Source organism: Lissotriton helveticus, chromosome 2_1 (assembly GCF_964261635.1).
Source record: "Lissotriton helveticus chromosome 2_1, aLisHel1.1, whole genome shotgun sequence".
NCBI classification, from domain to species: Eukaryota; Metazoa; Chordata; class Amphibia; order Caudata; family Salamandridae; genus Lissotriton; species Lissotriton helveticus.
Window position 1 is genome coordinate 1,494,616,896 of NC_136059.1, and position 24,654 is coordinate 1,494,641,549.

Here is a 24,654-nt window from a genome sequence, read left to right on the forward strand (position 1 = left end):
GATCCCTTTTTTGATTTTCTTGCTTGATATGCATAGTGCTACACCAGCTATTTTGTAGGAATGGGGATATCCTTCTTTTCCTGTTATTACACTTTCACTTTGATCCATCAACTTTTAATTGGAGCAGTGGGATTAGTTCCAAGGGTGGTCACACTAGACTTTAAGTTGTCCCGGGAGGTGTGTCATTTAGTTAGGTCATGTCCTAGATTTACTAGTAATAGTTGCCCAGAGATTGAGGACCCTTTGTTATGTTTATTTGTCAAGATTTTACCAAATCCTTTCTTAAGTTGACCGAAGTAGATAGGCCTCGTTTAGGCCCTTTGTTGTTTTTACTTCACAGACATGTCCCTACATTAATAGATTTCATGAGTTATTACTAGAAGTTGAGGCACATTTAGTTCAAGAGTGCTTTTGTTTTCAATTGGTTGTCAGATTTACATTCCCTATATCAAGCTGTAGGTGGTATTTCCTTGGTTGTCATTCATTTTAGGGAGTCTTTTTGTTTTTGATTTTGTTGATAGATCATGTCGATGTTTGTTTATTTGTTTGTTGTTGTTTATCGATGTTAGCAAGTTAAAGTCAAGGGTGCAATGTTCTGCTCGATTTTTGGGCTCTATTTATGAGTGATGGTGACTTTAAGCTTGCTACCATCCTGAATCTCTATTCTTGCCTTGTGTTGGTCCTTTTAAGGCCTTTTTGCCATACCTAGAAGCATAAACTAGAGGATAGCTGCTTAATATGATGATAGATCCCTTATTGTTGACTCTAATCCATCTATTGCCTATTGGCTTTGACATAATTATGTGTCCTTTCATGATTCTACGTATAGTAGAGGGTGGATCCTGTTGTCTTGACTTTATATTACATATTGGTATGGTTTGTGTAGGTACTCTGATAGAGCTAAGTGTTATTTCATCCTTCTCAGGCCTACAAGGCCCAGAACTAGAGAGACTCCATTTTGCTTTCTGTCCCTGCAGAACTGAGATGCTTGCAGGGTAAAGGTAATGTTTTAGTTATGAGGTGTTGTTCGCTTGGAGAGAACCGGTTCAGGCCGGCCCTTGTCGAAGGATTGTATTTTTCTCTATGTTGAAGACGCAACATCGGGCTGGCCAGCTGGGGGTGCGTCCTTGGCACGGAGTGGTACAGGAATTTGGTGGGCGGCAGGTTACTGGCTGGAACTTTCCATGAGGAGACAGCATTCCATATTAGTGAAGTGCAGAGGCGGAGTCAGGGAGAAGGACTTTGGGTTGGAAGGAGTGCAGTCGATGATTGGAACGGAGAGCGTTAGAGTGCAGAAGGAGAGGAGATGGAGCAGGGGAGAAGAGACAGTGGATGCTTGGAACAGAGGGAAGACAGACAGCCAGTGAGCTGGAACCAGAGAGAGAGAAACTAGAAGCAGTAGTGAGTAGATGGTGTTCTGAACAGAGAGAGATGAAGCAATGTTTGGAGCTGAAGACAGCAGTCAGAAGTAGTTACTTATCCGGAGGAGTTGTGATCAGCTGGAGTCTGAAGTGATGCCTTTTGGAAGAGACTGAAGTTATATTAATCTGTGAGAGCAGCTGGAGTGAATTGGACATTTGAACAGAGATAATCAGACAGAATGAAGAAGCTAGTGGAGCGAACGGTTATCAGAGCGGCAGAAACAATTAGACTAAAGCTGGAAGGCGGAGACAGTTCGTGGGGGGAGGTGTCCAGTGCAGAGTGATCAGCGCAGATGCATGTCCAAGAGTGCAGAGGAGAATCACAGACGAGGGAGGAATCCAGATGACAGCTAGAACAAGACTCCATACTAATCAGGTGATATCTGTCCTGTTATGTTAGTGCCCATGAAACATTAACCTTGTATTACTAATCCTTTTCCTTTCAGCGGTGTGCAGTCTATTTACAGTCCCTGTTAGTTAGATGTGGATGTGGTCTTTACAGAGACCCTGCAGATCTGTGTATGTGTCTATTATGTGTTGCTATTGTTGTGATTGTAATAAAGATACCCCAGTTCTTAGTGAACCATTGTGCAGAGGTTATTATTATTAATGAAGCTAACCTTTCTTCTAGTCAGGTGCAGTCAGGTGAACGGATGCATCTCCCGTCCATGTGAATGGTAACTGAGCAAGGGGGTGGAGGAGAACTTGTATTTGATGATAACCTTTGCATAGTGAACCAGTGTACCTCTTATTCTTGTATGAAAAGGTAACCTGTTCTTCTAGTCAGATGTTACTGTGAACAGATGCTACCCCTGATCAGGTAAGTGATAACTGAATAAGGGAGAGAGGAGCTCTTGGATTGAAGGATAAGTTGTACATCATCTAATTTGGCAACTATTGTGTGATCCAGAATATTGTAGTACTATACCCCTGATGAATAGTGAGACTGATCCCTTTATGTAATGGTAATCATAGGATATACTGCCGTCTGGGTAGAGAGGTCTGGGTTCGAATGGGACCGCGAGGCCGCCGATTCTGATACTGCCGTCTGGGTAGAGAGGTCTGGGTTCGAATGGGACCGCGAGGCCGCCGATTCTGATACTGCCGTCTGGGTAGAGAGGTCTGGGTTCGAATGGGACCGCGAGGCCGCCGATTCTGATACTGCCGTCTGGGTAGAGAGGTCTGGGTTCGAATGGGACCGCGAGGCGGCCGATTCTGATACTGCCGTCTGGGTAGAGAGGTCTGGGTTCGAATGGTACCGCGAGGCCGCCGATTGCTGATATTATAAGAGGTCTGGGTATGTATCTTAGGAATTCCCTGTCCTTAGGTGGTAGATATATATTGAAAACCTTGTAAATAGGCCCTAGGGAGGGGGAGGTGGTAATGTTCTGGCTGAGTTAGTGATGCTCTGATGAGCTGGTCCTATCTAATCAGAAAAACCAGGCAGAACAGGTAGTTGATACCAAAGTCAGAAGTCCACCTTTTGCTCTTCCTGCTAAGGGGATTGTTGCATCCACACTATTCAATGTATACCCCTCAACTTGTATTTGGCCTCTATGCCACGTCTCCTGGAGACAAATATATCATGTCCTTGTGTAATAAAGGTGTTCCAGAAAGGGGTAGTTAATTTACTGGCTATACCTGCTATATTCCAGGTAATGATGTTAAGGCCTTCATCGGTATTGTCCTGTGCGGTGTCATAAGGTGCAACTGTTTCTAAACTTTCAGCCGGGATGGTGTCTGTGACGGGGGTTACATCAGTCTGGGCTATGTTGTCAGTTATGTATGAACCATCAATTGCTAACATTTCTACTATGTCCCCGACTGCCTTATTTGTGCCAGATGTACCTGTATTGGTTTCAGCCATTCCCATAGTAATAGTTGGAGGTTGAGGTAATGTGGTTTGTTCCCTCAGTCAGTCATTCTCCTCCAATGAGCCAAACACCTGAAATCTGTTGTAGGTTGGGATTGTGAAGTTGTCCCAAGGGTTATATATTGGCGCAAAATAATAGGCTGTGTTATATTGGTTGGAATGGGTAGCTCTGTGATGGTCGATTGTCTGTGCATTGGGATGTTTCCCTGACTGGCACTTGTAAAAATACTCTAAAGGTAGTAGGGTTGTGTTATATTCTCGTTTGGAGGGCACCGGTGCATTTAGGATTGAGTCTCTGGTCCAGTCGGATGTCCTGTAGTTTATAACTATACAGTCTCCATTTATCTCCTTTTTACTTTGTCCCACCCAGCCTACTCTCTGGGTTGATATAATCTGATTTGCTCCCCGCAATTGTAAACCCGCAATTTCTAGTGAGCCAGTGTAATGTTTTATTCTTAAGTGTTTGCTGGTTTTCGAATTGGGTTGGCTTTAACTTTGGTACATTGGCAAGGATGGCTACATGCGCGCTGCTTTCCGGAGGCAAGTTGATCATTGCGGGGATTATATTGTTGATATTCCGGACAGGTGCTACCTTCTCCATATTGTTTGGTTCTAAGATGCCTTTCTCCCTTTGTTCCACAGCAGGTTTTTGCCCCGTTGTTAATGTAGGGGTGTTGGTAGTTACTTTTTCCGGAGCAGTGACTACGATTGCCGGTGTAGGAGGGCTAGCTACTCTCGTATTACCACCAGTCAAGTTGTTATTAGGTTTCCCCTTTGTGCATTATTTGTGAGTTGCTTGTTCTGTGTACTAATGTGTTCTAACAAATCTAGATTAGCTATTCCCAGCTTTTCTAAATTCTCTACCTTGTCCGTTAAGGCCCTCAGTCTATCAGTTATTGGGGTAATTTGTGACTTTATTAGGTGCTCGAGCTGTGTTATGAGACTCTCCATGTTAACAGAAAGTAAGTCTTGTTGAGCAGTACCCTGGTTTTCGTTTAATTGTGAGTTGCTGCTCTGCTGCGATTTGTTTTTTTCTCCCCCTTGTTTTGAGAAAATTTGAGTTGATCTCTTCTTTTTACTTTTATGTCTCCATCCGTATCTATTTACAATTACCAGTTTCCTACTGGGTGCCGATCTACCTTTGGATCCACTCGGTCCATTACCACTTATACTTTGTGATGGGTTCATATTGACTGTCTTATCTACTAGGTTAACATAATCATCACCACTATCGTCTAACTCCTCTCTAACATTAGACACATTAATAACTGGTAGGGGAACCTCGCTTGGCTGCAAGTTGGGGGTTAGTGACAGCCTGCTCTCCCGGGCAGCAAAATCGGTGGGTAGTGACTGTTGTAGTACATCAACATAGTTCTGTTCATTCCCCGGCACGTCCGCTTATGATTGCAATAAAATTGAGTCCTGTGACAAGGCTGTTATTATGGAGGTGTTTGCTGGTATATTAGTTCCTTGCGTGGGGTGAGTTATCAAACACATGCTTGGTGGTAGTGATAGACGCCTTTTCTGTGTTTTCTATGGCAGTGACAACAACCCCTATTGTTTGTTGCAACATTTTATCAATCGCAGTTAAGCTTGGCAGTGGGGTTGTTGCCTGTGCTATTTTCCCTGACGTGGATCGAGTTGACATTGGTGACTTTTTAACCATGATTCCACTTAGCGCCTAAGCAGGTACTATGTTAAGCCGCAATATATTCACACACAGATCAGCAGATGAGTTACCTTGGGCAATGGCTTGCTGGTAAAACCAAGAGACGTGGTCCAGACCAGACTCCTCAGGCCTCCTCAGGCCTAATAGGGCCCGCCCTTTGCCTGGGCTTCGCCCGGCGTCCCGCGAGGTGGGGCTTACACCATTTTTAAGCGCCTCCTGGTGTGGTTTGGTGATGCGTGGGCCGCAGGGGCTGCTGGGAGATGTGGTCCCCTGCCCGCACTCCACTCGGTGGTCGCGCTGGTGAGGTGGAAAACCAGCGAGGCAGCGGGAGGCAGGCGGTAGGCTCTGGCGGCAGATGACAAGGCAGCAATCACACAGGTCTGCAAGGATTCCCCACTCGGCAGGGGCTTACACCATTTTTAAGCACCTCCTGGCGCGGTTTGGTGATGCAAAGGGCCACAGGGGCTGCTGGGAGATGTGGTCCCCAGCCCGCACTCCACTCGGCGGTCGCGCTGGTGAGGTGGAAAACCAGCGAGGCAGCGGGAGGCAGGCGGGAGGCTCTGGCGGCAGATGACAAGGCAGCAATCACACAGGTCTGCAAGGATTCCCCAAATGTTTAAAAAACAAGCAGGGAGGGGGGCCGGAGGGAAGTGCACGGAACAGAATAGGCACCCTCCAAACGCCTCTGATGATGAGCAGGAAACAAATGCATTGTGCTAGCTGGGAAGCAAAAAGTGTGCCGGCCAGCAACGGCAGGTAGGAGAAACCCATTTAAGATAATAGTGTTCACAGACTGTAAATGAAACATACTGAGTAACACCACAAATAAATGTGCCAGACCTTATGGGAGGTTACAAAAGCAAAAAAGGTAGTTCTAAGGAGGGAATACTAAGCCTATTCACAAATCAAAAGCAAGCATTTAGAGCGGACAGTAACAGGAGCCAATTGAAAAGATGCGCAGAAAATAGGCGTAGCTTCAAGTCCATACCTGAATACATGTCTCGAAGAGACAGCGCAAGCGCAGCCTAGGCTAGACTTAAAAACCGTTGACAAAGCCAATAGATCTCACATAGGTGAAACGTACTGCTTTCACCAATATTTCTTTATAAAAACAGGGGAGCATGAAGGGTGCCTCTTTAGACTGACTTTGATCAAGGGGGGGGCTCTATTATATAAAGGGTTCACTCTCCCTGTTTGCACCTGGTGCACCTTAAAACAGGTGCACCAGGAGCATACTGGGAAAGTGCACCCTGTTATATGAAATGTGCTGACCCAAGGGCAGCCGCAAACTCGTGCTACCCTGGAGGAAGCGCATTCCTGTGGAAAATGAAGTGACTGCTTTGAAGCTGCTCCATCTTTTCAGTGCAACCCACCTGCAATTTTAAAGGGATTTAGAGATCCTCTTGCAGGCGAGTGCAGTCCGTGACTGAACCCACCTGCAAGGAAATGTCTGGGCAGTCCATGGGAACCCCTCTCCCCCCTCTGGAGGGCTGCCATCAGGGGGTGCACTGACAGTGCAGCACCTTCTAGATGGTGCACTGCTGCGCCTCCTGATAACTTCTTTGCCTCTACGCCCAGGTCTGCAATACAGCGCAGGTGCAGAGGCCAGGGGGTTCCCTCATTTGCATGAGGCACGCCCCAGTGCAATAGAGGAAATGCCCCCTGAAAATAGCGCTGGTGCTTTATGTGCACCAGTGCCTTTGGTATTACAGAAGGGTCCGCACAAGTGTTTGCAGCCCTTTTGTAATACCAAAGCGCCCAGGGGGCGAGCCAAGTGGGTGTAAATGCCCTTTGCGCCATTGGGACACCTATGTAATACAGCCACAAATAACAATAAAAAAATGTATACTGATGCAATTTCCTGCGAAAAAACTTGTAAAGTATTTAAAAGGGAAAACTGTTCAGCAGGGGCTTCATGTATTTACACTCAAGTTATATTGAGAATGACTTGGTCACTTGGAGTTTGGCAAAGCCCGACCAAACTCCCTCCCCTCCCCACCTCAACCCATTTAGCAGTTGGGGAACCACTGGGTTTTTATTGGCGATGCCTCAGCCCATACCACCAGTGGAAACCTTTGCTATACTGGCAGGCCCATTTGCCACTGGGATGCCAGATCGTAGGGGGTCATGCCCACCCTTATTTAGGGGCAGGGTGACAGTTACATCTTTTGTGTCTTAAGACCATGTGCCTTATGGTAGCCCAGGAAAGTAAAATGTTAAAATTTCCAGATGCACCAGATCATAGAGCTAGCTCAGCCTTATTTAGAGCAGGCAACTGTTTTGTCATTCCTGGGACCACCATGTGAGGCATGGAGGTCAAGGAAAGTAAATTGTTCAAAGGTCCCTGATGCACCGGGTCGAAGCAGATATACCACAGTCTTATCTAGGGCAGGGTGATTGTCCCACATTTTTGTTCCTGGTAATACCATGTGTGGCACTTTTGTCCAGCAAAGCAAATCGTTCAAATGTTCCATTAAGAACAAGGAGAATAGTCTCTACTTATCAGGGACATTTGTCCTATGCTTTTCAGTAACAGACTTAGACTCTTAAGGTTTGCAGCAAAATAATAGCTAACAAAGAGTAGGACACCCAGCATTCAACTTTAATAAATGTAAACCTGGATAGATGGTGGTCAGTCCGCAGTCTCAGTGGACCGACTGGGCTGGCATAGTTCCAGCACAGTTTAAATCACTCTATACGTGTCCAAAGGATAGGGTGGTGCTCTCCATCGAACACATTTAGAAATTCAGCATTCTAGAATTGGAACAACTGGCTTCCCCGTAAAAAGCTAATGCGGAGAAATAAAACTTAGCAGATAGAAAGTACATTTTAGAGCACATTGCTGAATAGATTCAAGAGTTCGAACAACACATTTATAAACAGAAAGCAAATAGAGTTAAAAAAGATACTAGCATTTTCAAGAACACATCTTTAAATCCCTATCTGAAGACTGACTAAAACAAGAACACATACCAGCAGGCACAAATTATTCACACATACCAAGTAAGGTAAAGAATATTGATTTATTTATTTCTCAGAATCTTCATCACCTGACTGAAGTACCTAAAAAGCCAATACTGGTAATGCATGTAACCTGACAGGGTCGTCTTTGATACAGAATGAAATGACAGTTGTAAGCACAGGGCATAGCTTTGTATTCACAAATCAGGGTCTTAGCATTCAAAATTTGAAAATCAAATTACCTGCATTTTCAAATCCTATTCCATCAAAACGATATTTCAGTATCCATGCCTCCTGCCTTCACACTACCCACAGAAGATCTGGTATTTGAAAAAAATCAATCCAGGGAGGGCTGGAGTGTATTGAGAATAAGGCATGGATTAGACTCAATACTTCCCTAGTTGAGATTAGGACCTAAGGAAGGAGAGATCCTTAAAATATTGAGCATAAGGAACATGTCTTGAGTAGAAATAGTACTCAAGTAGGCATCCCGCTGCACACATGCCTTGTTAACTATCTCTGGAGCAGAGACAAATGTAGACTTTTTATTCAAAGGCTCTAGGTTGTCTACACACCAATGAATCTTCAACTGGCAATCTACATCAAGGGTGATGCAACCTATGTAGGAGATACTGTGACAGGAATGACTGGTCTTCCATAATTGCACAGCATAGCGGTGGAACGCTGCAGTGAAAATGGACTGTATTAATTAAGCCAATAGACAGATAATACTAAACTGGGCTCTAAGAGTGAATGAGTCTGATCGATGGGATGCTGTTATCGAGGAAGTGGCTAATGTGACAGAAACATGAATGTCACCTGCATGGTGTCAGGTATGTACAGATGTGTTGCTATGTCAGACTGATTGCATCTGTTATCCTGGTATTTGATTTTTGGCCCTGGCATCATGCTAATCCAGTATGTGCACAGAGGTCTGGGCCTATTACTCAACATGATTAGGTCCTGAACATGTCCTGTCGGATTAGGGACTGCACAAAGGGTATTCCTCATTTTCTGACAGTGCACTACTGACCCTGTCAGGGGTTTAGCACCTAGAACGGTGGTGTTAGAGCACTATGGGCCTCATTACGATGGCAGAGGGCCCGCCACTGACAGCCTGTCAGTGGTGGGCCCTCCACCATCGGAATGAGGTTTTCCGCCCGACAGATAACTATGGCGGGTGGACCGGTGGTGGCCGGAAAGACCGACCACCACGGTCCCGACAGGTGGTCTTTTTCCGACCGCCTGTCGGACCTCCCCAGAGGGTTAGCATTACGGCGGTGCCAGCAAAGCACCCTTTCCGCCGGTCATTCTACGGCGGTCAACCCGCCACAAAATGACTGGCAGAAACAGATTTGAGGGCCTCTAGAGGGCCCCCCACAATCCCTGGGGCTGGGGCAAGGGGACTGGGGGGCTACATATCCCGGCACAATGTGGCAGGCACCACATGGTGCCGGCCACATAGTGCAGGGATATGAAATTGCCTCTTTTTTTGCATGGTGGCGGTAGCTGCTGACTGCATCCCCGCGGCAATGTAAAAAATAGGGCCTGTGACTGCCGCAGTGGTGGTCGCATCATAATGCAGTTGGTGGGTAGGGGCCTGTCCCACTACCCCAACAATGGTGGCCAGTCATAAGTCCGACCACCATTGTAATGACCCCCTATGTTTTGAGACTCCATAGTGCAACCAGTACATTTAACCTGTGTCACCTGAGGTGAGGCCTGCTTGCACACTCCTGTAATGTTCTGCTTCAATGCACTTACCAAGTCCTTAGAACTAACATCCTGAGTGCATGTTATGTGTGTTAATGTTTATAGTCCGCGTGATACATGCATAGGTGTCGTGTTTTGGCAGCTCCTGAGTTAGCGTTTAGCACAGCTACACGGTCTTTTCTGTTAACTTGACCAAAACGAACGGGGGCCATTTTGAATCTCTCTGACTTCCGTTTCCTATGAACACGCTGCCTCGTGGTCAGTGTGCCCTTTCGTCCTTTCTCGATACCCATGGTCACTAGTCTGCTCGGCAACAGGCTATTTTTAGTACTGGTCAAGCGCACATGCGCATTACGCACCAATTGGTCACTCTTTAGGAATGTTCACACTAACTGACCAGTGCTGTTGAAGCTCCTCCCACACGTTGGCTGTGTTCCAAAAATGACCTTATATGTACCTAAAATGTGTAACTTGTAACCGCCTATCTTTTTATTACTATTAAACTGTATAAAAGAGGTCGCGCACCAATGTTCGGTGTGCTACTTCTTACATTGCCGAAGGGTGCTGTAGGAATGTATCACCACCCCATGGGGTCTTAATAAACTTGTCTTTTACCTTTTCCAGTGTCCGTGCCAACTTCTATACTAAGGTGTTCGAGAGTTTAGCAGAGTATGTAGGCCTGATTTGAACCCAACACCACAATTGGCGACCACGAAGGGACTCATCGGCGACTCGGATGCCCGAAGGAGAGGTCGTGACGAAGGTTAGGAAACTCGCCATGGACGCGATCGCTGCCATTGAGTGACCCGAGTCCCGGCACCCACGGTGTGTTTTCCCTTCCTTCCGATCTGACCTTCCAGGTGGCGCCGGTCCTCGACTGAGATTCTGATCTTGGATTGTCGTGATGTGCCGTTTTGGCTGATTTGACCACAGAACTTGGCAGTTGGACTTTGGACGTTTGAAAATATTTGGTAAGCTTTTGAGTGGTGAAGTAGTCTACTGACACTTACTGTGGCTTTTTGAAACTTTGAATTTGAATTTGAATTTGTTAGCTAACGTTTTTGAATCTTTGAATTTGAATTTGAATATGTGAAGTGCACCTCACATAGGCAGGCATGTAGGGATATTTCTCTGATTTATTTGATTTGAACAGTGCACCGTGTTAGGTGGCATTTTTGTAGTATCACGTTTTCGTGGTACTTTTTGAAACATGCCTGTTTTTAGCACACTCCGTAGGATGTGCTGTTCTGAAAATGGTACCAATTATCGATTAAGTGCAAAACAGCCGGCTCCCCCAGAGGGGACTCCAAATCGTGAAATGTATGTCAAATTCGGTATTCCACCAATAATGTATAGTACATTATGGCATAAGTATACTAAAACTGATCGTGAATTACAGTGGCCACTATATGGGTCGTTTGACCTTCGAAAGGTACAGTATGTAGAGCAGTGTTTGTTTCAGCGAAGGTCTAGACAAGATATGTTTGATTGTGTGCGTATGTGGGAGAAAGAGGTGCGTGAACGAGTGAAGCGTGAGGAAGCCTTGGCGGAGAAAGTGCAGCGGAAGGCTGCACATGACAAAGCTTTACAGCTACAGGAGAAGGAATTACAGGAAAAGAAAGAGAGGGAGAGACGAGAACGTAATTTACAGGTTAATGGTCAATTCCCTATCAGGCGTCCTCTCTATCCAGTCCTTACTAATGAAACGGATGATTTTTCATTACTAGATCGTTGTCCGCCTCCGTACGTCGCACCCACGGCTCCGAGCGAGGGATCAGACGAGGATAGTGATCGAACACAGCGTACCAGGTTACATGCGGAACGAACTGCGGAATTACGTTCGTTGGCACGAAAGCTAAATATTAATACTGTTACTGTTTTTGACATTGCTGTAAAAATGGAACAGTGGCCTGATAAGGAACGACTGTATTTTTTAGATCATTTTGGAGATGAAGTTGTTGAGCGGTATAGAAAATATTCTCTCGAGTTAGAACCCAAGGAGATATCCGAGGGCCGTGAGAATTTTCGTAAAGGTCTTTTTGTTCTTTCAGATGCGGACGATTTCTTCAAGCGTTTGATTCAACTACGAAATGAGGCGATACGACTACGGGAGTTGGGAACGTCGAAGAATTCGTCTGCGTCCGGAGCGACGGGGATATCCAAAGAATGCCCTATTTTTGAAACAGATAAGATCGCTGCGATTAATGTTAGACCCATGCGAGAAGCTGCGCCTTTATATGTCCCTCATAAAGGGGATGGCACAGATGATGATAAAAGTTCTAAAGATGCGAAAGGGTATTTTGTATATAATTGGGTTTATACGCCTTGGAATAGAGCAGATGTCATGGCGCTTAAGAATGCTTTACCTGATCCCCGTAAAAACCCTGCGGCTTTTTATGAAAATGTTGAAAGTGCAATTTCTTCATGTATCATGACGTTAGTTGATATTGATCTATTTTTCGGGTTGATATTGCCCCCTGATATGTGGAGAGTGATTCGTAGGTTTGATGACCTCACGACCCTCGGGGCCACTTGGAAAGATCTTGTTCAGGCTGATTTAGATAGAGAACCAGCATGTAAGCCGTGTCAATTAATATTAGACCTTCCAGGGGCCATACTAACAAAATTAAAGACTCTTGCTCCCGCTAAAAAGATTGATTGGACTATATTGGCCTCTTGTAAGCAGAAAGCGGATGAATCAGTTTCCGATTTTTTCTCTCGCTTCGAGGAAGCGTTCCATGATTACAGTGGTCAATTATTGACAGAAGATACTGGCAGGCATCTATTCGTTGATAAGTATGTAGCTAATCTCCTACCGGAGATTGCGAAACGATTGAAAGCGAGTGAAAGTTCATGGACCACAGCAACCCCTGCTTCTTTATTGACTATGGCTCAATATTATGAAAGACAGGAATTGGAGGCGAAAGAAAGTAGTGAAAAGAAGGCGAAGGAATTGAAAACGAAGGTAATGTTAGCTCAGGTTCAGGCTACGAGAGGGAACAATAGAGGGGGACGAGGATCGTACAGTAATGCTCCTCCCCCTCGTTCTGACATTTCTGTGAATCAATGTGCATACTGCAAACAGTTTGGGCATTGGATTGCAGACTGTCCGGTGTTTCGAGAACAGCGTAATTTGAGGGGACGAGGAAGTGGAAGGTCTAGAAGTTATTATGGAGGGACAAGAGGAGGTTATGGCACGAATGATCGTGGAGGATATGGAGCAAGGGGTCGTGGTCAGTCAGATTATAATACGTTTGATAACCGCAATCAATATCAGATAAATGAGGGTGGTCCTGCTGAAGCACGGGATGAGCATTACGCATAGGATTGCGTAGGATGGGGTGTGGAATCGGTTGAGGTACCAGTTGATCAGAGGGGTCCATACATAGAAGCACATGTTTTGGGTTCTACTGATCAATTTCTGGTCGATACAGGAGCTACTCGTAGCGCTTTGTCCAAACACTTGGTTCCAAGGGCTCCCCTGTCTGGCGAGGTAATTACAGCTATAGGGTTCGATGGAACGCCTACTTCTAGCCCATTGTCTCAACCAGTTACATTCCATGTCGATAAATTTGCTGCCCCATGTCCCTTTTTGTTGTCTCCAAATACACCAGATAATATTATGGGACTCGACATGTTAAAACACTTTCGAGCCACTATTCACTGTGCCCCAGAAGGAGTGCGAGTTGTGTTGAATGAGAATTACCCAGACTTTGAGCGAGTGTGTTTTCTCCATGAATCTGAAGTATTGGCCTCCTTACCAAAAACGTTGTGGGCCACTTCTGACACGGATGTAGGACGAATGATAATTCCTCTAGTGCGTATTACTGTAAAGGAGGGAGTATCTCTGCCACGTGTCCCGCAATATAAGATTTCTAGAGAAGGTGAACTTGCTTTAATACACATTGTAAATGATTTGATTTCGGCAGGAGTAGTCGAGGAAGTTCCTTACAATGTTTGCAATAGTCCAATTTTACCGATCCTTAAAAGAGATACAGATGCTAAAGTTTACCGTTTCATTATTGATTTGAGGGAAATAAACAAGATAGTAGTGCCTCAGTATCCAGTGGTATCTGACATCACCACATTGCTTACGTTGGTTCCACCGACGGCAACTACTTTTACAGTCATTGATTTGAAGAACGCCTTCTTTTCGATCCCTGTACATCCTGACAGTCGATATCTATTCGGTTTTACATTAAATAATAAATCGTACAGATTCTGTCGAGTTCCTCAAGGCTATACTGAAAGTCCTAGCATTTATAGTCAGGCATTAAAAAGACAGCTTGATTCCTTTGACTTACAAGAGGGAGTGGTTCTCATTCAATATGTAGACGATATCTTACTTGCTGCAGACACGCCAGAACAATGTGAGAAGAGTACCTTTTCCTTGCTTTCTTTCCTGGCTAAGCATAATCATAAAGTCTCGAAGAAAAAACTACAATATTGTAGACCAAAGGTGACCTACCTCGGTCATCTTTTGTCTAAGGAGGGCCGTGCATTGACACCAGATCGAATTCAAGCAATCCTAGATACTCCAGTCCCTCGCACTCAGAAGGATGTTCGCGCCTTTATAGGTTTGACGTCTTTTTGTAGGCAATGGATATTGGGTTTTTCACATATCGTTAAACCATTGTTAGCATTGTTGTCTAAAGATACACCGATTCCCATTGAATGGACGGATGAATGTCAGAATGCTTTTGAACAATTGAGACAAGCTCTTTGTTCTGCACCAGTGTTAGGTACACCTGATTACACAAAGATCTTTACATTATATGTACACGAGAAAGATGGGTGCGCATTGTCAATGTTAGTGCAGACACACGGAGACAAACAGAGACCTTGTGCATACTTCTCGGCGGTACTCGACCCTGTGGCTCGAGGATTGCCTGGATGTTTTCGAGCAGTTGCAGCAACAGCAGTAGCGATACGACAAAGTGAGGGAATAGTTTTGTCACACAAATTGTTGGTGCTAGTTCCCCATGCAGTAGATGCGTTACTGAATCAAACGAAAACACAGCATCTAACTAGTGCCCGTCTGACAGGATATGAGCTAACGTTGTTGGCGCCGCACATCACACTAAAACGATGTGCAACACTAAATCCTGCTACTTTATTGCCGGATCCTGTTGCTGAGACCCAGAAGGAAGAACAACATGATTGTGTTTTTCTGACTGAGGAACAGACAAAGGGTCGTATCGATTTACAGGATACGCCATTTCCAGATGTAGATGGGGAACTGTGGGTTGATGGGTCATGTGTGAGGTTACCAGATGGTACGACTTCCGCAGCTTATGCGATCACGACACTTAAGACTGTGGTAGAAGCAGCACGGATACCCCAAAAATCAGCTCAAGCGGCTGAGTTGATAGCCTTAACGAAGGCATGTGAGTTAAGTGCTGGACTGTGTGTGAACATTTACACGGATAGTCGTTACGCTTTTGGAGTAGTGCATGATTTTGGCCTACTTTGGAAGGAACGAGGATTCCTGACTTCACACGGAGTACACATCATGCATGGAGAATTGGTACGCGATCTCCTGAATGCACTGTTATGCCCAAAGAAAGTTGCAATAGTCAAGTGCAGTGCACATAAAAAGGTGACGGACAAAATAGGACAGGGCAATGCTTTTGCAGACCGCATTGCGAGAGAGACCGCTATGCTGCAAAATAATTTCCACATGTATGTGGTGAAGTCACAAGCTGAGCGGTGGCATGATGCTAGAGAAGAAATACTCGATATACAGAAGTCAGCATCAGAGGCAGAACTTGTGAAATGGGCCACCGAGGGAGTATTGGATGATGAGGGTTGCTGGCGTAGTAAAGATATGGAGAGATGGAAACTACCCATGGCCTATTTACAAACAATGGTGCAAATGACACATGGACTGGCACACATTGGAGCTCTCGCAATTACTAAATTGCTTACACGAGTTTGGGACAATGCTGACATTGCTAGCACGGCTAAGAGAGTAGTGCAGACCTGTCTGATATGTTTGCAGCACAATCCTGGACAAGGGACTCATACTCCTAAAGGTGGGTTTGTTCCACCTACTGCACCATTCGAAGTATTGCAAATGGATTACATCCAGCTGGAACGCTGTAATAATCTCAAGTATGTCCTAGTGGTGGTGTGTGCCTTCAGCAAATGGATTGAGGCTTACCCTACGAAAGACAATACAGCATTGACAACAGCTAAGGTGCTACTCAAGGAGTACTTCCCGCGCTATGGTGTTTGTAAACTTATGTGGAGTGATAATGGCCCTCATTTCATTGGAAAAGTAGTGGAATATGTCCTGAAAGGATTGGGAATCAAACAAAGATTCCATGCTGTCTTTCATCCGCAATCGGCAGGTTTAGTAGAGAGATACAATGCAACTCTGAAGCTGAAGCTAGCAAAGATAGTGGCATCGACATCTCTGAAATGGCCGGACGCTTTGCCTCTGGCATTGTTGTCCATTAGATCAGTGCCCCATTCTCGGTCTGGCCTCACACCCTATGAAGTGGTGTTTGGAAGGCCTATGAATATCTGGGGAGTTCCGAAACCTCGTTTGATACATGATATGCCTTGTATAATGATGAACGATTATCTGGCACGATTAACAAATGATTTGCTTTCTATTCATCAACAGGTTCGAGAGGCGCTCCCTGATAACTCCACTGGTGAGGCTCACGATCTCCGCCCTGGGGACCACGTGATGGTCAAAGTCTTTGAGCGATCAAGCAGTTTGGAACCGAGATGGCATGGCCCTGAGCAAGTGCTGCTGGCTACGCGAACTGCTGTGAGAGTCACCAACAAGAAGCGGTGGATACATTCTACGCACTGCCGACGTGTCTCTCCGGATCTGGTGAGCCCTGTGGTGCTATCCGACTACAGAAAGATTTTGGATACAGAAAAGAGCCCAGCTGTCACGCCTGATGAATTGGAGGGAGCATTCCCGGACCACGTTGTTTCTGATAAAGTGAAATATAATCTACGCCCCAGGAAATAAGATTTCTTTTGTGCTCTTTTTGAAACTGGTTGGTGACCGCTCTGAGGTTTGTGAAACGGAAGCCGGGAATATCAAGGGGGGGGATCAGTTCTGCCCAGTGTAGCGACACCCGTCTTGAATCCCGGAGAACAAATCAACGGCAGCCTCGGTTCAGAACCATCGTTTTTATTTTTCCCGCTTAGTGTTGTTTTTAAAGAGTATTGTTTTATGAACTATGGCATCTCCTTCGACACGAAAGAGGAGAATTCTTGGTGTTGTTTTGTTTGTCTTGACCATAGTGGTGATCGCAGTATTAGCTTGGACTATAGAACTGTTGTTTCCTGTACGAGAACATTTACTGCCCACCACTCCAAGTCCGTCTGAACATTTTCATTTCACTCTGCCTTTTCACGAAGAAAGGCATAGGCAGACTTATTTGAATAACAGTTTTATTAAAATTTTGCATCATACTCATAACATGACCAATACGTCCAATTGTTGGGTATGTGGAATGTTGCCCGGACACCAGAAGAAGGGAGGAACACCACTCATTCCTCTCCCGTTTTCTCATAATGGTTCTTGTCATGCTTGGTACACTCTTCTTTTTACTCTGCGATGGCCGACGAAAGGTGGATTACTTTTTCGGTTGAATAAAATATGCTATAACGATAAAGATGGCTATCCACACGCTGAAGGAACTAAATTCGAATGGGAAGAATATCGTCCGGACAATGTTTCTACACCTCGTGTATATACGAATCAAAGACTTATAAATGTGACGAACTCGCATATAATAACCGTTATCGATACAAAAGCAGATTTGTGTATTAGAAATAAAGGTACAATCCCTGTAGGCCGCAGTGAATGTAATATTACACTTACCTTTGATACACCGACTGGAATTGCATTTGTAGCTTCACATAACACATATTTCGTTTGTGGAAATAAGGGATACCATCGTCTACCATTGGGATGGTTGGGAACGTGTTATATAGCATTTGTATTACCACCTGTGTTTATTGCTCCTCCCATGTATCACAATGATTATGTTTTGTACCATGATTTCATATTGAATAGAGTGAAACGAGCAATAGATCTTGATGAAATAGACCAGACTGATACCACTTTACAACAATATGTAGATTTTAATTTGGGGTTATTTTCATTTGTAGGAGCTGCACTGAATAGCAGGAAGATAAGGCGGCTTACACGTGTGGTGGAAGCCGTCGCTAACGAAACTGCCTCTGCTTTAGGGAATATTACTGAGGAATTACAAATTACCAGAATTGTAGCGCTCCAGAATCGAATGGTTCTAGATATGATACTAGCTGATAGGGGTGGAGCATGCCGCGTCATCGGAAGTAGTTGTTGCGTGTACGTACCAGATAACTCACCTTCTGTATATGATTCAATTACAAAATTACATAAGATAGCTGCTGAGATCCACCCAGAAAATGGAACATGGACCTTTTCTGGTTGGTTCTGGACCCTGCTTAGTACTTGGGGTTGGAAATTATTAACGATTCTCTGTGTTTTTATTGGAATACTATTTTTTCTTTGTCTATGTATTCAATGTGGCCCTACATTATGTTCTGTATGTATCACAGCCTGTATTCCGTCCAAACGAGCTATTGTTAAGCAAGAGAAACTGATCAATGATGAAGTATTGAAAATAATGGCTATTAACATTGAGGATGAACATTCTGACTATGTCCACTATGAGGTAGCTTTTGCTAAACGCTAAAAGGGCCGTCTGTCGTGTTTTGGCAGCTCCTGAGTTAGCGTTTAGCACAGCTACACGGTCTTTTCTGTTAACTTGACCAAAACGAACGGGGGCCATTTTGAATCCCTCTGACTTCCGTTTCCTATGAACACGCTGCCTCGTGGTCAGTGTGCCCTTTCGTCCTTTCTCGATACCCATGGTCACTAGTCTGCTCGGCAACAGGCTATTTTTAGTACTGGTCAAGCGCACATGCGCATTACGCACCAATTGGTCACTCTTTAGGAATGTTCACACTAACTGACCAGTGCTGTTGAAGCTCCTCCCACACGTTGGCTGTGTTCCAAAAATGACCTTATATGTACCTAAAATGTGTAACTTGTAACCGCCTATCTTTTTATTACTATTAAACTGTATAAAAGAGGTCGCGCACCAATGTTCGGTGTGCTACTTCTTACATTGCCGAAGGGTGCTGTAGGAATGTATCACCACCCCATGGGGTCTTAATAAACTTGTCTTTTACCTTTTCCAGTGTCCGTGCCAACTTCTATACTAAGGTGTTCGAGAGTTTAGCAGAGTATGTAGGCCTGATTTGAACCCAACACCACATAGGGGTGCAAGACGGGCTATGGTATTGGAGGACTGTGGGATCACTTTTTAATACCTTGGCCTTTCCATGCCATAGTTGTTTTTATAAATCGTTGAAGTGTATTGCTCATTTAACTTCAATTGGAGGGAGAATAACTAGTCACTGAAGTGAGGGGAGGGGGATAGGGCTCCTTATTATATTTGATTAGGCCTTCTGCTTAGAAAGGTGCTTCTGATTTGTCTCCATGAACACTGCCACTTGGTCAATTGAAGAGTGAGGAAGGAGACTGCAGACTGTTGTGCAAGCGGAGTAAACATTTTGGTTGGCTCTGCCATTTTGTTAATTCCCAAATTAATCCTTCAGTTTGACTGATGACAGTCCGGTACAAGAACCCTTGCAGCTCTTTGTGCTTCTGGTGTTTGTGCTTGAGGTTGAATACTATGCTGCTGTACGGAGCATCACTCTACATAAAGGCTGTATCTGGAGAGGAGTCTGGAAAGGATATTTGAACCATGTTCTGTAGTGTTAGACAAAGGATCCACATCTCCAGTCAGTATGCATAAGTTGTTCTAGCTGGTTCACTGACACAACATTGATTTAATAAATATTGATGTAAAAAATATAGAGTGAAAAATATAAACAAAGATAATAACTCCTATACTTAAACAGGTAAGTACAAAAATATTGACTAAAAATATCGATGTACAAAATATAGATGTATAAAATGTTGACTTTTATATGAATATAAAATAAAATATTATTTATTAAATATAATAAATATTACATTTAATGTAATAAAATATAAAAGATGGGAGGCGCTAGGGGGCGCACAGCGGAATGGCTGGGTAGCTACACAGCTCCGCCAGACGGCTCACGGACATGCACGTTACTTGTCCGTTTTGACTACCCCGAACACCAGCAAAAACATAATCGGTGATGTAAAGATCCCGGGCACCGAATGGCACAAACACCGGCTGCGGAGCGGAGCTTAATCGCTTTTGGGACGGAGAGGATCGTGGAGGCTCCGGGCAAGTAATCGCAAAATGGCGGCGGGCGCCGAGAACGTTAGGTGCTCTGCGCACAGATGAGACCCCCGCAGCCCTGGCAACTGACTTTCCAATAAACGCCAGGTGAGGAGTGGACAGGGAGGTGCGACCCAGATGGACTTGGGGAAAAAAATAAATAAATAAATAAACGTGCACCACAGAGGCGCATTCCAACACGGCCCCTTTAATTGGAACTGATCGGTCGCAATCAAAATGGTGGCGCCCATGTACAAGGCGGGGAGAACGGAGCGGTGATCGGGAGCGGAGCAAGCTCGTACCCATCTATGTGTGAGATAACCTGCCGCGTGTCCATAGGGGGTGCAGACAACTGCGGTATGAGACGGGGGAGGAGCGTGGTACACCGGGCAAGCTGGATCACGCACAGGAGACGCTGGTGAATGACCTCGGTGGACCGTCCCCCCTGCTTGCGTATTGCGGTCCTGGTCTGGATGTACTGTGGATCATCTCCACATCGTGGCCATAACGAGAGGAGAGGGTTGGCGGGAAAGTAAGAACGGAGCGACCTACAACCATAAACCCAAAGTCCATCGCTGGTCTCAGAGGAGGGTTAGTGGTGCAACCTACAGTGGGATAGACCAGCTGAGGCCGCCCGGTACAACATAGAGGGACTTCAGCGCGGTCCTGAACCAGTCTCACGTGGTAAAACAAGTCATCGTACCATGTGGCGGCGTTTCCGAACATGGCTCAAGGTCTCTGACAAGAAGGGTGCATGATAACGCATTGAATAGTCACTTTCAGCGCTGCACGGAGGAGCGGTCTTACCACACGCATTATTGGCCAAAAGTGTACCATTGCTCCGCTGTGATCTGTGATGGTGGTGTTCGCAGTTAACACGCGGGATTGAGCAACAGCCCTCAGGCGGGAAGACAACGCACACGGTGTTACAGAACTGAGATCAAGTGTGAGAGGCACAGGGAAGCTAGAAGCCCGCGGACCCACGAGATCTTCCACAAGGATCACTACTAGGAGTACTGCCACAGCAGCGTTCCTCAGGACCATAGAGCAAACTACGAAGCTGCTGAATACGAGTCCTCCGACAACGCCAGTAATGGGGAAACCGGATAGACAACAGCCTAAAATCTCTTTTGAGAACAAGAAAACATCGAAAGGCACGGACCAGGCGTCAGAAGGAGAGGGGGCGGTGATGGCGGAAGCTACGTCCACCATGGAAAAGATATTGCTGTCAATACAAGCTAATGTACAAGATATTAACGGTAAATTAGACAGTCTTACTTGTAGGATGGACGGGATGTCGAGCAAACTAGAGAAACACGATGAAAGACTGGATGACGCCGAATCAAGAATATCGGCAGTGGAGGACGAATCACACGCCACGACTAGCAAATGTACCGGTATGGAGCGAATTCTGGAGGTGATCAAGGCACGGGAGGAGGATTTGGAAGCCCGCTCCAGACGTAATAATGTACGCATAGCTGGCCTGCCGGAGACAACCAACACGGGCAAAATGGAGACCTATATAGAGCAGCTATGCAGAGACATTTTCGGGACAGAGGCTCTATCCCATATCTTCATAGTTGAAAGAGCCCACAGATCATTGGCACCCAAAGTTGGAGCGACACCAAGACCAATTGTGGCGAGAATACTCAACTACCGCGATAGAGACACAATACTGCGTCTTGCGCGCGAGAAGGGCAAAATCACACACCAAGGAAACACTCTGGAGTTCTACCCAGATCACACAATGGCGGTCCAACAAGCGAGGAAAGAATTTGCATCTGTAAAAACTAAACTCAGGGACCTGAATGTGAGGTACTCCATGCTGTATCCAGCGAAGCTCCGGGTGACATGGAAGGACAAGATAGTGATACTACAGTCACCGAAAGCAGCTCAGGATTTCGTCAAAAAAATTATACAGCAAAACAAACAACGCGCACGAGAGGAGCAACACGAGGACTCGGATGTGGCGGAATAAAGCTGGATGGAAAATGGCCCTGACTTGTGGTACGACGTGCCGTTCTTTCTCTTGGTATCCCAGGGGTACCACCTACATAGCACATGCTAGATGCGGCCTTGTGATCTGATGGTGCACGTGCAGGTGAACTAGACAGACCTTGAGGAAGCCGTGACAAACATTGCATGCACCTGGTTGATCTACTCTTTCCAGGCCCGGATGGTGATGATTCACAGATATAGGTATGCGAGATACCTGAACAGTTGGACAAGGGACATTGAGTCTACTTGTGGTGCGTCACTAAATGGTGGTGCAAGGATGGCACACGAACGAACACAACGGGGCTTTGCTGAATGGAGATTGCCGACCCGGCCACACGGGTGAGGACATGCATCGAAGGAGGACAACGAGTATAAGGTCGACTACTGACTAGTCTTGTAGGATGTTGTCCGGGGTCAGCGGGGGGGGTGGGAAGGACACAAATAATTCACATGGAAATATGATAACAATGTGAGTCGTCTGCATCCACTAATGTGGGTGTAGAGTTGTGCCCCAGGCGGTCCTCCAAAAGGGTAAACCCCACCAAAGTTGTTCATATAGTACGGTTATTTGTATAAGTTTAAAAATGGGTCAATGGCTTCGGCAGAATTGGGTTGCTGGAGTGGGTGGGGGAGGGGGGCAGGGGGGTGTTGTTGAGGTTTTGAGACTGAAACGGATTACACGAGTGTATTTGTGGAGTGTTGATGGGCTGGGAACCGGGGTGGCCCCACTGACTTACGGGTGGGAATTGCACTGCTATGTTATGCGAGATAAACTTCCAGTAACAGAATTGTCAGTTCGCTTCAATACATGGCACAGGTAACAGGAGGCCGCAGCAGGAATCACATTAACCTCTTAACGTGGAATGTATGGGGGCTAACTCAACCGAAAAAAATTCGACAAGTGTTCGCTTACCTGAAGAGATGGGAAATAGATATAGCGGTACTACAGGAAACTCATATTGCACCACACACGCGTACTCAAATTGGAGGCAGGTGGGCGGAATCCTCATACATGGCTAACTACTCCACCTACGCGAGGGGGGTGATAACGCTGATACGGAAAGGAGTAAACTTCACGGTAGATAAGGTAATCTGTGACACATGTGGTAGATATGTCATTCTAGCAGGCACACTTCGCGGTCAAAAAATAACACTTCTAAATGTATATGGCCCCAACACGGACACCCCGGTCTTTTACCAGGAATTATGGTCACATATTCAAACATTACCGGCTACGCACATAATCTGCGGAGGGGACTGGAATGTAACAATGGTGGAAGGGGTAGACCGCTCCTCGAACTCCCTAGAACCACATAAACAGGCCAGGGCTAAGCTGCTACACATGATTTCAGACCTGTCACTGACAGACATCTGGAGGCTCAAATTCCCGGATGTCCCGGGCGCAACACACATTTCCGCAGCTCATAACAGCTGGTCACGCTTAGACTACTGGCTGGGCTCGGATGCCATTACATTGTGGACGAAGGAGATTAAGGTCCTTCCACGGACTCTATCGGATCATAATCCTGTGAGGCTGTCATTGGCACTACCGAACTATACCACTCCTCCCTTTCATTGGAGATTCAACTCACGCGCACTTACAGACACGGTCTATGCAGACACTATCCACAAGGCGATCAAAGAATATTTCCTAATAAACGAACCTACGGTGGAAGACCCAGGTCTTTTATGGGAAGCATTCAAGGCCACATTACGTGGGGTATGCATGAGCACAACGATCGGCATCTTAAAAGATATCCGACGGCAAATTACACGCTGTGAAATATGCATGAGGGAGCTAGAGCAGGCTTATGATACCTCTCGCAACGTTACACACCTGGGCGAGTTGAGAACTCTGCATTCCGAACATCAGTCGTTTGTCGAGGACGAGATCAAATACCTAGATAGGAGGATATCAGCCAGATCGTATGGGGATGGTGGCAGACCAGGCAATAGGTTGGCGGCCAAAATCTGTGAGGGTAAGGGCCATAAACCTGTTTTACGTGTTAAGGCGAAGGATGGCACGATACACACACAGGCTACTGCTATTGTAGAGTGCTTCGCTGCAGAATATGAGGAACTGTACAAATCAAGGCCGATAGCATCCAGAGAAGACACGTTTACCTATTTAGAAAATGTGGCGATAGGATGGCTCTCAGATGGCCAGAGGGAAATGTTGGCATCACCCATAACTGTTGAGGAAGTAACAGACATAATCAAATCACTTCCTAACGGGAAAGCGCCGGGCCCGGACGGGTTCACTAATGAATTCTACAAACAATATGTTGACGTCATTGCCCCACACATGGTGAGCATGTTTGGTGCAGCGTTCGAGAACTCTGAACTCCCACCAACATTGCGTGAGGCGGCTATAATAGCGCTCCTCAAACCTGGTAAGGACTCGGTGATCTGTGAGTCTTATAGACCACTCTCACTGATCAATACTGACTCCAAAATACTGGCGAAGTTATTAGCGATACGTCTGAATTCACTTATGACAAGTTTGGTCTTGCCTGATCAGGCGGGGTTCATACCTACACGCTCCACTGCCCACAATACTAGATCATTGTTTGCATTATCTCACTATCTCCAGCCATCAACCAAAGCAGTGGCGGTCATGTTAGATGCTGCCAAGGCTTTCGATTCCATCGAATGGGACTATTTACTCACTATTCTGCTCAGAATGGGGTTCCCCAAGCGATTTGTACAATGGGTCAC